This window comes from Myotis yumanensis, unplaced genomic scaffold (genome assembly GCF_028538775.1).
Source record: "Myotis yumanensis isolate MYYU_CA2020_CCGP unplaced genomic scaffold, mMyoYum1.0.hap1 SCAF_3, whole genome shotgun sequence".
In the NCBI taxonomy this organism is placed as follows: domain Eukaryota; kingdom Metazoa; phylum Chordata; class Mammalia; order Chiroptera; family Vespertilionidae; genus Myotis; species Myotis yumanensis.
Window position 1 is genome coordinate 118,488,725 of NW_027223754.1, and position 16,362 is coordinate 118,505,086.

The 16,362-nt window shown below is 37.4% G+C and overlaps 1 protein-coding gene across 5 annotated transcripts in view; it reads left to right on the forward strand.

Annotated features, from left to right (window-relative positions):
• SPATA13 (spermatogenesis associated 13) overlaps positions 1-16,362 on the forward strand; it is a 357,606-nt gene that overhangs the window by 212,802 nt on the left and 128,442 nt on the right. The window contains exons 1-2 of one of the 5 annotated variants that reach the window (XM_070409464.1): positions 9,707-9,759; positions 11,029-11,062. The exons of the other annotated variants lie outside the window; for them this stretch is intronic. The gene's annotated coding sequence lies outside the window, so the exon portion shown is untranslated. Of the gene's footprint in view, positions 1-9,706; positions 9,760-11,028; positions 11,063-16,362 lie in introns of those variants that run through there. 5 annotated transcript variants of the gene reach the window in all.

A 16,362-nucleotide genomic window follows, 5' to 3' on the forward strand; every position in this document is an offset into this window, starting at 1 on the left:
ATCATTTGTGAGGTTTGGATATCAAGAGAAGTTCTCTTTAACATAATTTTGAACTTCCAGTTTAAAGGCATACCTCAGTCCTGGTATAAGACACAGCAATGCTGTGTATGTAGACTGATTTAATTAGCTGGAGTAATGTTGGTAAAAGTCAACATCTGTCACAGAAGAGGCAAGAATTGGCAAAAGAGAGTGGGGATTTGAGTGTTAAGACAGTATACATATAACTGTGTCATGAAGAGTTTAAAATTCTGGTTTATTAATTTTTATTAAACTATATTTTAGTAGTGGTAGATTGACAGTTGTAGATGCACATGCAGGATTAGCACAATGATATTTACATGATATAGTAGTAGAGTATCACAACTAGGACATTGATATTGATCTAGTGAAGACACATTTCCATCACCATAAGATTCCTCACATTGTCCTTTTATAGCCAAACTCTCTTCCCTCCTGTCTGCCCTCCTTCCTTTATCTCTGGTTAACACTAATTATTTCTTCATATAATTTTCTTATTCCAAAAATGTTATAAAATTGGAATTGTATGGTATGTTGGGATTGACTTTTTCATTTAGCATACTTCTCTGAAGATAATAGTCCTTTTTAAAGATACTTGGCTTGCAAATATGTCCTCTGACTCTAGTTGTTTATTCAGCCTCTTAACAGGGTCTTTTGAGGAACAAAAGTTTTTTTATTTTAAGGATGTCCAATTTATTGACTTTCCCTTTTACGAATCATGCTTTTGCTGTCAAGTCTAAGAACTCTTTGCCTAGCCCTGGATTCTGAAGATTTTTTTTCCTTCTATAAGTTACATAGCTCAAAATTTTACATTTAAATCTACGATCCATTTGAGTTAATTTTTGTATAAAGTGTGGGAGTTAGGTTATGGTTTTTTGTTTGTTTGTTTGTTTTTGCCTATGAATGTCTAATTGCTTTAACACTTTTTCCCATTCAGTTGCTTTTGCACCTTTGTTAAAAATCCGTTGGCATACTTATGTAGGTCTGTTCCTGAGTTCTCTTTTCTGTTTTATTGAGCTGTGTCCATTCCTCAGCCAATATCAAGCCTTGATTACTATAGTTATACATAACTCTTAAAATTAGTAGACTGATCATCTCACTTTATTCTTCTTTTTCAAAATTATTTTAGCAGTTCTTGGCCACTTCCCTTTCTATAGTAATTATAGAATATCGTATATTTACAAAAATTTTTGCTGGAATTTGGGAAAGAATTGATGTCTTTACTATGTTGAATCTTCTGATCAGGAAACATAGTAGTCCTCTATTTTTTTCATCAGTATTGTGTAGTTTTTAGCATGTAATTCCTGTACTATTTCTGAGATTTATACCTAAGCACTTAATTTTTAAGAATTGGAAATGGTATTGGCTTTTTAATTTCAGTGTCCATGTGTTCATTGCTTGGACATAGATATACAATTTTTTTTTTTTTTGTATATTTAGTTTGTATCCTGCAACTTTGTAGATCTCATTCATTAATTCTAGGAGTTTTTTGGTAAAATCCTTGATATTTCCTATGTAGACATTATGTCATCTGCAAATTAGTGATGGCTTAATCTCTTCCTTTTCAAGCTTTATGTCTTTTATTGTTTTCTTGCTTATTGCACTGGCTAGTGCTAGCATTACATTGCTAGAATGAGAGCAAACGTCCTTGCTTCTTGTTCTTGATCTTGGTGGGGGTAAAGCATCCCATCTTTTGTCATTAAATATAATGTTAGCTGTAGGCTTTTGGTAGATGCTCCTTATCAAGTTGAGGAGATTCCCCTCTATTTCTGTATTTCTGAGAGCTTTTTTAATGATGAATGGGAGTTGAATTTTATCAAATCTTTTTTTTGTATCAATTGATATGATCATATGTGATTTTTCTTTTTTAGCCTATTAATGTGGTGGATTATTTGATTAATTTTCAAATAGTGAATCAGTCTTCAATCCCTGGAATAAGCCTAAGTGGAATAAACACCACTTGGTCATGTGTATAATTATCTATATATATAAAAGCCTAAGTGACCATTCTACTGTTCGACTGGTAGCTATGACACGCACCGACCACAGGGGCAGACGCTCAATACACAGGCATGGAAATATGGAACAGACTGATGAATCTTAGATGGAAAAGGGTAGGGGGGAGGGCAGGAAGAGATTAACTGAAGATCTTATATGCATAGTAGAGGCCCAGTGCACGGATTCATGCACCGGTGGGGTCCCTCGGCCTGGCCTGTGGGGGTCAGGCCAAATCCGTGCACTGAGCCTCTGACATCCCCTGAGGGGTCCCGGATGCGAGAGGGCACAGGTCAGACTGAGGGACCCCACCGGTGCACGAATCCGTGCACCAGGCCTCTAGTTTTTATATATTGCTTAATTCCATTTTATTTTGCTAAATATTTTTGTGTCTATATTGGTCTGCACTTTGTTCTGATACCATCTTTATCTGGTTTTGGTATCATGGTAATAATAGCTTTATTGGTTTGTGGTGTGTTTTTTTTCTTTAGAGAGAGTAAGGGGGAGAGAGAAACATTGATTGGATGTCTCCCATATGTGCCCCAACCAACCCACAACCTGGGTATGTGCCCTGACAGGGAATCAAACTGCCACCTCTTAGTGTACAGGACAAGGCTGCAACCAACCCAGCCACACCGGTCAGACTGGTAATAATAGCTTTATAAAATGAATAGAGAAGTGTTCCTCCTATTTTCTGGAAAAGAATAGAATTGATATTTATTCTTCTTCAAACATTTGGTGGAAATCTTTAGCGAGATTATCAGGGCCTGGAAACTTCTTGTTTTGGGAGCTTTGAAATTATAAATTCAATTTCCTTAATGATTAATGGCTGAGGATGTTATCTATTTCATATTGTGGGAGCTTTGGTAGTTTGTATTTTATGAGGAAGTGGTTCATTTTACCTAAGTTGTCAGTTTTATGTCTGTAAAGTTGTTTATGGTATTCCCTTATACTTTTGATGTCTGCCAGGTCTATAGTGATACCTTGTTTCATTCCTAATACTGGTATTTTGTGACTTATATCTTTTGTTTTTATTGGTATTGTTAGAAGTTAGTAAGTTGTATCAATGTTTTAAAAGAACCAGTCTTGCTTTAATTTACTCCCCACCCCCCCATTTTCTGTTTTTAATTTCTCTTACCTTTATTATTATCTTCCTTCTGTTTGCTTTGGGTTTATTTTGCTCTTTTTCTATGTTCTTGAGGTGGGAGCTTAGATTATTGATTTGAGAAGTTTCTTGTTATGTATGCATTTCGTGCTATAAATTAACCTCAGCACTGCTTTAGTTGTGCCCTACTAATTTTGATATGTTGCCTTTTCATTTTCATTCAGTTAAATAAATGTACTTTTAAAATTTCCCTTTAGACTTCTGTGGATTATTTAGAAGTGTGTTGTTTATTTTTCAAGTGTATGGAGATTTTCCTGTTATCTTTCTGTTATTAATTTCTAGTTTATTCCATTATGGTGATAGACTACATTCTGTATGATTTCAGTTCTTTTAAATTTGTTGAGGTTGGTTTAATGGCACAGGATATTGTCTATCTTGATACATGTTTCACATGTACTCAAAAGATTGTATAGTCTGCTGCTGTAGGTGGAGTGTTAGGTAACTGTCTGATCCTATTGGTTGATGGTGTTAATCCTGAAACGAAGTATTTTGCTGTGGTGATATTGGTAGTTTTTGTTTTTCTGTTTGTTTTCTTTCTTTTTTTTCTGGTAGGAGAAATGGGGATGAGGAATGAAGGGCAGAGAATTTGAAGCTATTATTGTCTGGCAAAAATAAGGCAACAAAAAGTCTGACAATTCAGATAAATTTTGATGATCAACCAAGGAGAGTAGAATTTATATATCAATTGAAGATGTAGGTACTAGAGGACCATTTTGTCCCACCGTTTTTAGAATTGCAAAGTCTGAAGAAAACCAAGCTTGGTCTCAAAATCGGTGGTCAGGTAGTTAAACTTGCCATCCAGGACTGGAGGGAAAGGTTATGTTTCAAGGTTGTTTAGATTATTTCTTATTGAGTAGTATTTATGAGTTAACTAATTTTCTGTTTACTAAGTATTTATTCAGTCTACTTTAATTAGGTTAAGAGCCGAGAAATTGATTATTAATATAAAAGCTAATTATTCTAAAAAATAGTTGAATAATTCCTCTATTTCAGAAATGGTGCTTATCATCTCCAGGGATATAAAAATAAACTAGTGAGGCCTGTCTGTGTGGCTCAATGGTTGTGCATCAACCCATGAACCGAGAGGTCCCGGTTGGATTCCAGGTTAGGGCATATGCCTGAGTTGTAGGCTCAATCCCCAGTAGAGCGTGTGCAGGAAGCAGCCAATCCATGTTTCGCTCTCATCAATGTTTCTATCTTTCTATTCCTTTCCCTTCCTCACTCTCTTTAAAAAAAAAAAAATCAATACAAACATAAAAAAAATGTGAGTCATGGACTTAAGTATCTTTTATTCTTCCACACAAGAAAAACCTAGGACTCCCAGTGTCTTCCATAGTGATTACTAGAGAAAATTCAACCTCGAAAATTATTTTAGTTTCAGATGCTGCAGCTTAACCTTGAAAAGTAATATTCAAAGTGCTTTGCAGGGAAACTATGTTTTATTACCTGGTCACATAGTCACTTTCAATCCCAAACCTGACATTTCTTGCATGTCTCCTCCGGCACTGAAGTGGGGTCTGTGTTTGTTCAGCTCCCGGTATACTTCTTAAGTTTGACTGTTATAAAGATAGAGGCCAAATATATATTTCTTAAACTTTATATTAATGTTTATGTTTTTCCATGTATATTGGAAAATTTATTTACATTGTCTTTTCAATGACTTAACTTTTTTTTTTTTAATCCTTACTTGAGAATTTTTTTTTCATTGGTTTCCAGAGAGAGTGGAAGGAGGTAGGAGGAGGAGGAGGAAGAGGAGGAGGAGGAGGAGGAGGAGGAGGAGGAGGAGGAGAAGGAGAGAGAGAGAGAGAGAGAGAGAGAGAGAAACGTTGATTGGTTGCCTCCCATACTCACCCCTACTGGGGCTGGGGAACCTGCAACTGAGGTATGTGCCCTTTACTGGGATTGAACCCACAACCCTTCGGTCCCCAGGCCGATGCTGTAACCACTGAGACAAACCAGCCAGAGCAACTCAACTTTATAAAGAATAGCTACATAAGTCATGTTGAACCTCATACCAACAGATCCTGTACTGGTATCAATATTGAAGTTACTTCATGTCGACTTGTAAACACACCATTAGTTTAACCTGTTTAACCAGGTATAATTTCAGAAGGGCAGCAAAGACTTTGGTCTATTGCTTTTCACATAACACGACAAAAAGTGAGAAAATACAGCTACATATAGTATTTGCTCTTTTCCCCATGACATCAAAGTTTCCCTTTAATATCTGTCTTTTTAGATCATGAAAACTTGTTATTTTCCCAGAAAACCATTCGCTTTGATTGGGGCCAGGCCAGTCCAAGGACAGATTAAGCACACAGGATCCTGGCAGGAGGCCTAGAATGGTCCTTAGTCTTCTTCCTTTCACCCTGGGGCTGTTTAATTTAATTACTGTTTTCTGTGAAAATGGAGCCTGGTAATTCTCTAAAGAAGTTCCATATATCTAAATAACTAATAGGTGATTGGTTGGTAAGCTATTAATTATTAACAGGTAACAAAGGTACTGCTTTATTTTATATCATTTTATTAATGAGCTTCCTCCTTTCTTTCTAGTATAAAAAGAAGTTGAAAATTATACTGTCTATTCAATGTGTTTATTATTTCTTAATCAATCAAAGTGTGGTGGACATGAAAACTACTTCCATTCACCATAACGTGTATCTGTTACATTAAGTTATTATTAGATAACTGGAAGAAAAGGATCAAATACTTTTATAATAATTCAAGCATATATCAGTTAGTCTGGCTGATGTGGTTTGCCTTAGATAAGTCAGATAACGTCTTTGAACCTTATTCTTTCCCTCTGTATAAAATGAATTGGGTTGAAAATTGTGACCCCCACCAGTTTCATATGGCTGTTTCCATCATCTGCAGCTAGTCTGTGAGTCCCATAAGACTGAGAGCTGTGGCTTATTTATCTTTGTATCTCCAGTCTGTGACAGCCCAGATGGTGCAAAATGCTGTGCTTTTTGGGGCTATGCAAGTAACAGAGGAACTCAGCAGTTTAGATGGAAATTGTTGCTCCATAGGTTCTGCCGATAAGTTTTACAAGGAAATATGGCCCAGTGTTAGCAAATTCTCTTATTTTCCAGGAGAATCTAAAAACATGGATTTTTAAGAGACAATCTCTCTATTCTTAAATATTGAAAATGAATTCAGTTTTTTTAAAAAATATATTTTTATTGCTTTCAGAGAGGAAGGGAGAGAGAGATAAAAACATCAGTGATGACAGAGAATCATTGGTCAGCTGCTTTCTGCACCGCCCCCCCCCCCCCCCCCCCCCCGGGGATCGAGCCCGCAACCCAGACATGTGCCCTTGACCGGAATCGAACGTGGGACCCTTCAGTCCACAGGCTGATGCTCTAGCCACTGAGCCAAACCGGTCAAGGCTGAATTCAGTTTTTAAAAAACTCCCTTTGTAGGCCAAACAAGGTATGAGTGTTATGAAATTAAATCCGAAAGCCAATGCTTGCCACTTATGAACACACTCTTAAAATACTTATTGAATTAACAGCAATTTATCGAGCTCCATTATGATATGGCTGCCAGGAATAGAAATCTTTTTTTTAAATTCTTTATTATTGAAAGTATTACATATGTCTCCTTTCCCCCCCATAACTAGAGATCATTTTTATATTTCCAAGGAAGATGTATCTGTCTTTTTATAGTAAGAGCTTTTTTTTACTATACAATTATGACATCATTTATATAGTTATTAATACTACTTCTAATAACAAAGTACTATAATAAATGAGCTTACTGTGTGCCATGCTTTGTTAGGGAGCTATTCCTATAAGAAAGACACACAAATTGAAGATCAGAAAGTTTAAATAATGACCCAAGCTTACACATTCTATCTAATGGCTGAGCTGAGGTTATAACCCAATAGTTTATACTGCATCATTCCTGCTTACTACCACCTTCTGTCTAGATTAAGAATGAATTGACACCACAACAAAGCATCTAGCCTAATTTCTTTCTTTAACAGCTCTATTGAAATATAATTGATTGGTAACTTTTTTTTTTTAAGATAGGTTGGAGGAATATAGACTTTGAGAGGTTTTTATTATTATTTTTAACTAGAGGCCCAGTGCACAACATTTATGCACTGGGGGGAGGGGCGGTTCCTTAGCCCGGCTGGCGCCCTCTCACAGTCTGGGACCCCTCGGGGGATGTCTGCCTGCTGGCTTAGGCCTGCTCCCCTAAGCAAGCAGGCGGACATCCTCAGAGGGGTACTTAGCACTTCTGTGAAGGCAGGAGAGGTTCCTGCCTCTGCTGCTGTGCTCACTAGCCATGAGCCCCTCTTCTGGCTAAGCAGCGCTCCCCCTGTGGGTGGTCAGTGTGTGTCATAGCAACCAGTCGTTCCCCATTTGGTTGATTTGCGTATTAGCCTTTTATTATATAGGATATGTTTTTATTGATTTCAAAGAGAGAGGAAGGAGAGAGAGAGAGAGAGAGAGAGAGAGAGAGAGAAACATCAGTGATGAGAGTGAATCATTGATTGGCTGCCTCCTGGGCAACCCCTTGTGGGGATCGAGCCCACAACCCAGGCATGTGCCCTGACTGGGAATCAAACTGTGACCTCCTGGTTCACAGGTTGATGCTCAACCATTGAGCTATACCAGCCGAGCTCAACTGGAATTTTGATAGGAATTGCATTGGATCTATAGATTAATTTGGAATATATTGCCTTTTTAACAGTATTAAGTTTCCAGTCCATAGATCCATTTATTGATGGCTTGTTCAGTTTTTTTTAACAATGATTTTAAAGTATAAATTTTGTGTTTCTTTTATTAGATTTATTCCTAAGTATTTTGTTCTTTTTGATGCTATTGTAAGTAAAATGTCTTTAATTTCCTTTTTGTTTTTCACTACAACTGTCTAGAAATGAAATTTATTTTTCCATGTTTATCTTTTATCCTTTAACCTTTCTGAAACTGTTTATTAGTCCAGTAGTTTTCTTAGTGTTATCCTTACTTAGGACATTATACATATAAGATCATGTCATTTGGAATTTGAGATAGTTTTAGTTTTTCCTTGCCAATCTAGATGCCTTTTATTTCACTTTCTTGCCTGGCTGCTCTGGCTAGTGATGACAGCAGAGATCCTATCTGATATTTGATCTTGGCGTGGAAGCGTCTAGTCTTGCACTATTAAGTATATGTTAACTGTGGGGTTTTTTGTTGATGCTTTTTATCAGGTTGAGGAAGTTCCCTTCCACTCCTCATATGTTGAGTGTTTTTAGCAGGGAAGGGAGTTAATTTTTCAAACATTTTTTCATTTCTATTGAGATGATCATGTGTTAATTGTCCTTTACTTATATGGTGTATTACACTGAATAATTTTTGAATGTTTAACCAGCCTTGAATTTCTGGGAAAATACCATTTGGTTGTGGTGTGTAATTATAATTATTACTAGAGGCCCGGTGCATGGATTTGTGCACATTGAAAGGAAATTAATTAGAAGAAATATTTTAGAGGCTGGGGAAGAACCGTGGGAGATTGGCCGGCTGGAGAAGGACCATGGAAGATTGGCTCCGGGTGTGTGCAGCCTATCTCACCCAGTCCCGATCAGGGCTGATTGGGGCTGGTTGGCCAGGGAGGGACTGCAGGAGGGCTCCAGGGTGTGTCCGGCCCATCCTGCCCAGTCCCAATCGGTCAGACCCCAACAACAAGCTAACCTACTGGTTGGAGCGTCTGCCCCCTGGTGGTCAGTGTGTGTCATGGCGACTGGTCGAATGGTCGAACAGTCAGACACTTAGCATATTAGGCTTTTATATATATAGATTATTATTCAAAAAAATATTTTTAATGCTTTCAGAGAGGAAGGGAGAGGGAGAGAAACATCAATGATGAGAGAGAATCACTCATCAGCTGCCTCCTGCATGCTGCCACACTGGGGATCAAGCCCTGCAACCCAGGCATGTGCCCTGACTGGGAATCGAAACGTGACCTCCTAGTTCAATGGTCAACACTCAATCACTGAGCCATGCCTGTTGGGCTGTAATTATTTTTATATGTTGGTATATTTGGTTTACTACCATTTTGTTTAGGAGTTTTGCATATCCTATATAATAAAAGCATAGTATGCAAATTGTCCCTCCAACCAGGAGTTCAACCAGGGGGTGAGGCCAGCCAGGGGAAGGAATAAATTAATCTGTGGTTTTCTACTCTTGTAATGTCTTCTTTCAGTTTTGTTTTGAGAATAATGCAGTTCTTATAGAATAAGTATGTTAGCGTTCCCTCCTATTCTGTTTGAAAGATTTTGCAAAGAATAAAGGACCAACGAAACCATTTTTAAAAATGCCTTCCCCTTATCATTCTAACTTTTCATCATTCTAACTTTTCCATCTTTCATGGCCCATATAGTTGGATCCTAACTCTTGTGAAGCTTTCTCTGATTACTCTTGCCTGTGAAGTTGCTTTTACTCCTGAACATCTCTCAGTTCTAAGTCCCTTTAGCACACTCACTTGTGTTTGTTTTAATCTGCAGTGTTTCGGTCTACTGCATTGAATATGAACTTTTTGAGGACAGGGACTTTTAACTTCATCCATTATACTGAAATAGCGATCACATTGCAGTAAGTAGAAGTGGAACATTTTATCTAATTACATAAAGACTCTGAAAAAATTCTTTTTTCAAGATTTTCTAGTATTTATAAGTGTGTGTGTGTGTATATATATATATATATATATACATTCCCACATGACTGTACACTATTTTAAACATAGATTGAAGTATAGTTAAAAGAGAATTTGGGAGACAGTATTCCTGGGTTCCAGTCTTGGCTCTTTGATGTAAATACTTCTTCCCCTCAGTCTGTTCTCTCATATATAACATGGAAATTAGCGTGAGGATTAAAATAAAATCTATAAATTATTTATTCCAATACTTTGTACACTGAAATATAATTAATGACTTAAGCTCCTTTTAAAAAAATGAATCTGATAGTAATAATTTTTAAATATTTACATTTAATGTTTATCTAGTATTAACCATGTTCTAACATTTATTTGAAATAATAGATAAATTTTTTCAAAGTCTTCAATGTTGTTTAATACTGAATAGCTGAAAATTTTTAAATTAAATTCCTTGACAGAGGAATTAATTCTTTGGAATGTCTTTGGAAACTGTTGTGAAAGACTAATTTTTCATGACCATAAGTGCTTAAGGAAGTACTTAAAAACATGGGTTCCAGAGTCAGACAGTCTGGACTCAAGTTTGGCATTCACTAGCTGTGTGACTTCCCCACCTCCTCATCTGTCACACGGGGATGCATATCGCTTCCTAGGATTTAGAGCAGTGGTTCTCAACCTTCCTAATGCTGCAACCCTTTAATACAGTTCCTCATGTTGTGGTGAGCCCCAACCATAAAATTATGTTCGTTGCTACTTCATAACTGTAATTTTGCTACTGTTATGAATCATAATGTAAATATCTGATATGCAGGATGTATTTTCATTGTTACAAATTGAACATAATTAAAGCATAGTGATTAATCACAAAAACAATATGTCATTTTATATGTGTTTTCCGATGGTCTTAGACCACCCCTGTGAAAGGGTCATTCGACCCCCAAAGGGGTCGCGACCCACAGGTTGAGAACCGCTGATTTAGAGAAATACTCAGTGAGAAGCACTTAGCATAGGACCTGGCATTTATTAGTAAGTGCTGAATATAAGTAATTGTGCTCATTGTAGTCATCATATTCAGTATTCAATAAGTGTTTAATTGAAAAGTTACATTATTCATTTACTTGTGGAAAAGTCCTCTTTAAGGTTTGTTTTATTTTCCCTCGTTCCCTCTCCCTCTCCCTCCCCCTCCCCCTTATCTCCACCCCTTTTTCTAGGAAGAATTCTGCATTGGGAAGGAGGCCTGGCTAGGTGAGTTGCAAAGCTGTTTCTAGATAGGCTGAGAATCTTAGAGTTGGGAAGGATCTTTTTCCACCATCCTTGGTTTAAAGGTGAGATTAGCGAGGCTGTGAGGCTATGATTTTATGGTTATGTATTTTACCTTAAGCTATATCCATTACTTTGTAAAAACCTTCATTTTTAGTAATTTGTGAGTTTCCAATAGGGTTAAATATAGTTAGCTGTGCAGATTTTATCAGCATTAGAAAACTCACTGAGTTATTCTACTTTATTAATCAGGCCTATTAAACAAAGTCTAGTCCATTAAAACAAACCCAATAAAACCCAAAGGAACTACTGCACAACATCATGGCATTGTTAGCATTGGTGCTCAATGGATTAGTGGCTCATGGCAGGCACCATTATTTTTATTGCTGCATTTGGGATCAGAGTGTATGAAGCTTCTGAAGAAAGATATCTACTCACATATGTTCTTTATTCGTGGTAACTTGCTAGAAAAGGTAGAAAAAAATTGCTATATATGTGCATCACCTCAGAGTAGTTAGGTTAAAGCCTTTTCTTGAGTTATTTCCAGTACTCTCTCAGGTACTTGTCTCTTACGAAGTCTAAATTTTTTCGTCTACCTCTCTTTCATTTGCATGTTGAGTTTGTTTTCGCAGAGTGCTAAATGTTTTAAATTAAAACATCACATATATTGAACATAAGTTTTTTAAATGTAAGTCAGATAGAATGAATATAAATTTCCTTCAGGATAGACATAATTCTTTACTATTTCCCTTTGGGAAACTGCCATTGAAGCAAACCAAGTTTGACAGCAGAATGAAAACATTTGACGAGGGCATCATCATGCCTTAACTTAGTACACAAAGGAAGCATAACGTCCAAAAGTTGGAATTCTTTCCATGTGGAAAGTTTTCATAGAGATCCAAATCAAGGCTTTCATTGCTTTGTGTATGTATTCTCCTTTGGCTAACAGTGGCCTTATCTTTCAGCTGACAGAGGAAGGGAGGCGACCTGCATTCCTATGTACATTGGGGTTAGAAATTTGGAGCATTCATTCTAATTCTGATTGTGCTCTGTGGGATTTTAAAAAATAATCATGTAAGCTTGCTCTGAAATGGTGCTACCGAGGTTTTCCATACACTGGTTTGCTTCCTACAGTACATCACACGTTGAGCAGACGTTATTACTCCCACTGTATAAAGGAGAAAAGCTCAGTGAGATTAGTGACTTGCTAAAAGTTACTCAAAGTTAATTTCCTTTATGGGATTATTGTGAGAAGAAACATAAAGTGAAGAGACTAGAGCTCTGTAGATTATTTATTCTTCTTCTCCTTCTTCCTTTTATTTTTATTAGCATTTATGTTATGTTGAATTTACTCCCAGGCCATTAGTTTTTGTTTCCTCGGTTTCTCCTGGGTTACCTTTTTCTTCTGTGCAACCTTCTCTTCTGGTTTAGGAACCACCTGCTCTTTCTCGGGAAGGATCCTCTCAGTGTGGCAGGGAGAGCCCATGTGGGTCAATCCACCCAGAAGCTCTCTAAGTTCTGTGCCGCATCTTGGGAGCTTTGTTCACCTGGAGGAGCTCAATAACCAGTCTACACCTAAACTCTTAAGTTCAGCATCACTCTCTGCATTTTTAAGCATGTAATGCACAACAATTCAGAACTCTTTTGGGCAACTGACCGTGGGTCCGGCCCCCCTGATTGGCTTGGACACACCTCCCACCCCGACCATTACAACGATGGAAGGGCACACATTGCTTCTGTAAAGTGACCTACTTCAGGTACTCGGTGGCTTTTTGGATACGCATACCCCTGATGCCTGGGCAGTTTCATGGGTGTTCTTAAAGTGAACACGAAGAATTGAACCTCTTGATTTGAATGATTTTGGGGGGTTTTTTGGGTCAACTGAATATTAAACCATTTTCAGAGTTCACCTCAGGCTGCTTATGGAAAGAGTGTGGATCTCTCCTTTATGTGTGGCATGTGTTGACTGCCATGTTTGAATGACTGATTTTAGATAAATAGCTCTCTGGTGTCAGTGCTTTCTGAGAATGGCTTATTTTGAGACATCAATATGAAACTCATTTGGATGTTGAAATTTCACATAGAAAATTCGCTGGGAAGAATTTTTGGTCCTATCAGAACCCAAGTAGTCAGACTGCTTTTCTCATGAAAGGAAAATCAGAGGTGGGCCTGGTGATCCTTGGTTCATTAACCGCTTAGTCACAAACAAATGTCCTCACATCTTTGGGAAAATGGGGAGGAAGTATACAGATGGGGGCAACCAACTTGCAAAGTTTACTGTTTTCTTCTTGTTGTTGCCAGTTTGGGTTTTTCTATATTTAACTTGTTGATTTTTCTCTCTCTCATGTGTATTTGTTGTTATACATTAACTTAATGCCAGGCAACAGCACGAACTTACAAATCACACTGGTGGGTATTCTGTGTAGGGCAAAGTTCAAAGCTCTGATAATTTTAAGGTCTGAGCTCCTGCTGAGCAACTTTACCTAAAATAAAATCATACCTACCGTGGTGTGACCTCTTCAGTGGCCTTTTGAAAACTTGGAAAGGTAGGATGGGGTCCAGGCTGTTGTTTTAAAATGAAACAGTTCCTTGGTTATCTTAGTGAAAATCATAGTTAAAGGAAAATCTACTGTGTTATTATTGGTTTGAATTTAAGGTTGAGTGGCAGAGTCTGCAGAAAGTGACCATTGCTTTATTATAACGGAATTTGAGTAGACATATTAGTCATTCCTTAGGAATCAGTCATTTGAAAAGAGCATTCATTTGGCATTGCTTTGCTTCTCTGAGAGACCTACTATGTAATTGTATTACCAATTTTGCCATTTCCCCCGTTATGTAACTTAATGTAAGCCATTCCTGATAATGGAGACTGGTGCACCTCACTGTGACCTGTGTTTGTGGTACTAGATGATAGTTTGTATTATAAAAGACGTACAGTAAATGCTTTTGTTCATAATAGTTCCCAACAGTCCTGGTAGGCACCAATAAAAACTTATTGCTTGCTTTATGAAAGATTTTTTTTCCACAAGGGATTCATTTATTGGCAACATTCGGCCCTGAGTATAATTGTAAAGGGCCTACAATTTACATTTTCCTGATTCAAGGCTATAATTTACTTTAAAGCTACCTGGAGATCTGTTCAGTAAGAAACAAACCAAGGCAGAGAATTAAGGACCAAGATTTGAAAGAGCAAAATTAAGTTATGACTTTTATTTTACTTCTGGAAATAATTCTCCTTTAATTGAAAACCCATTAGTAGCCTTCTACCAGGTGTACTGGTTGATAACACGGATTTTTTTTCAATAGATGGAGTTACACATATGTTGATATGTATGCGATTTGATATGTATGCTATTTTGTTGTATTGACAGCAAGCTTCAAAACTTCATATGTCAAATTTTCTGAAGGTGTTAACATCATAGATATTTTTACGCTTAAAAATGTCGAATTTTGAGCCAAGAAAAGAGTATTTGTGGGAAGTTTTAATTCATTACTTTATTTTGAAGAAAAGTGCTGCTGAAAGCTTATGGTGAACATGCTCCATCTCAAGATATGAGAATGTGATTTAAATCTCATTGTGAATGCTGGTTTAAACGCTTTAAAAGTGATGATTTCCATGTGAAAGACAAAGAAAGTCCAGGTCAACTGAAAAAGTTTGAAGATCAACGATTACAAACATTATTGGATGAAGATGCATGTCAAACTCAAAAACAACTTGCAGGAAGATTAAACATTGCTCAGCAAACAATTTCTGATTGTTTACAAGCAATGGGAAAGATTTTAAAGCAGTGGTTCTCAACCTTGGCTGCACATTAGAATTACCTGGGAATCTTCTTAAAATCCTGATTTCTGGGCCTTATCCTCTGGAAATTCTGTTTCTTTGTTACTAATGTTGTGGCCCCACCCCATAACAAAGAAACAGAATTTCCGGAGGATGAGGCCCAGAAATCAGGATTTTAAAAAGATCCCAGGTGATTCTAATGTGCAGCCAAGATTGAGAACCACTGTTTTAAAGGAAGGAAAATGGGTGCCACATCAACTGAATGAAAGACAAATGGAAAACTGAAAGTCATCAGTAAAATGTTACTTCAACGGCATGAAAGAAAGTCTTTTTTGCATCAAATTGTGACTGGTGATGAAAAGTGGATTTATTTTGAGAATCCCAAATGCACAAAATCATGGGTTGATCCAGGCCAACCATCAACATCGACTGCAAGGCCAAATCGCTTAGGAAAGAAGACAATGCTTTGCGTTTGGTGGGATCAGGAAGGTATGGTATATGACAGCCGTGGGCAAACTACGGCCCGAGGGCCGGATGCGGCCCGTTTGAAATGAATAAAACTAAAAAAAAAAAAGACCGTACCCTTTTATGTAATGATGTTTACTTTGAATTTATATTAGTTCACACAAACACTCCATCCATGCTTTTGTTCCGACCCTCCGGTCCAGTTTAAGAACCCATTGTGGCCCTCGAGTCAAAAAGTTTGCCCACCCCTGGTATGTGATGAGCTTCTAAAACCAGGTGAAACTGTTAATACTGATCACTACCGACAACAAATAATCAATTTGAACCACAGTTTGTTTGTAAAATGACCAGAATGGGCCAGAAGACACGGCAAAGTAATTTTGCTAATGATGCACCATCACACACTTCAAAACCAGTTGAAGACACTTTAAAAGATCTTGCCTGGGAAGTATTAACCCACCCGCCGTATTCACCAGACCTTGCTCCTTCAGATTACCACTTGTTCTGATCGATGGCACATGTACTTTCTGAGCAGCACTTCAAAATGTACCAAGAAGTGGAAAATTTGGACTCAGAATGGTTTGCCTCAAAACAAGGAAAGTTCTATTGGGACGGTACCCACAAATTACCTGATAGATGGGGGAAATGTGTAGCTAGCGATGGACGTTACTTTGAATAAAGCACTTTTGATGTTTCTCTTGAAATTATCGTGTTTTCTTTGATTACAAAATCCGCATTATTAACCAGTACCCCTGGTATAATTGTTGGCGTCATGATTATTGATTATTGACAATTTGATATATCTAGTCTTTTAGTGTAGTCGCTTTTCAGAAACCTTAAAACAAATTATTGGTTTTTAAAGTTTTTAAAAATATGTTTTTTATATTTTTTAGAGAGAGAGGAAGGGGGGGAGAGAGAGAGAGAGAGAGAGAGAGAGAGAGAAAAACAGAAAAACATTGGCTTTCATCTGTATGCACCCTGACTAGGGATCCAATCCACAACCTGGGTATGTACTCTGGGAATTGAACCAGTTACCTTT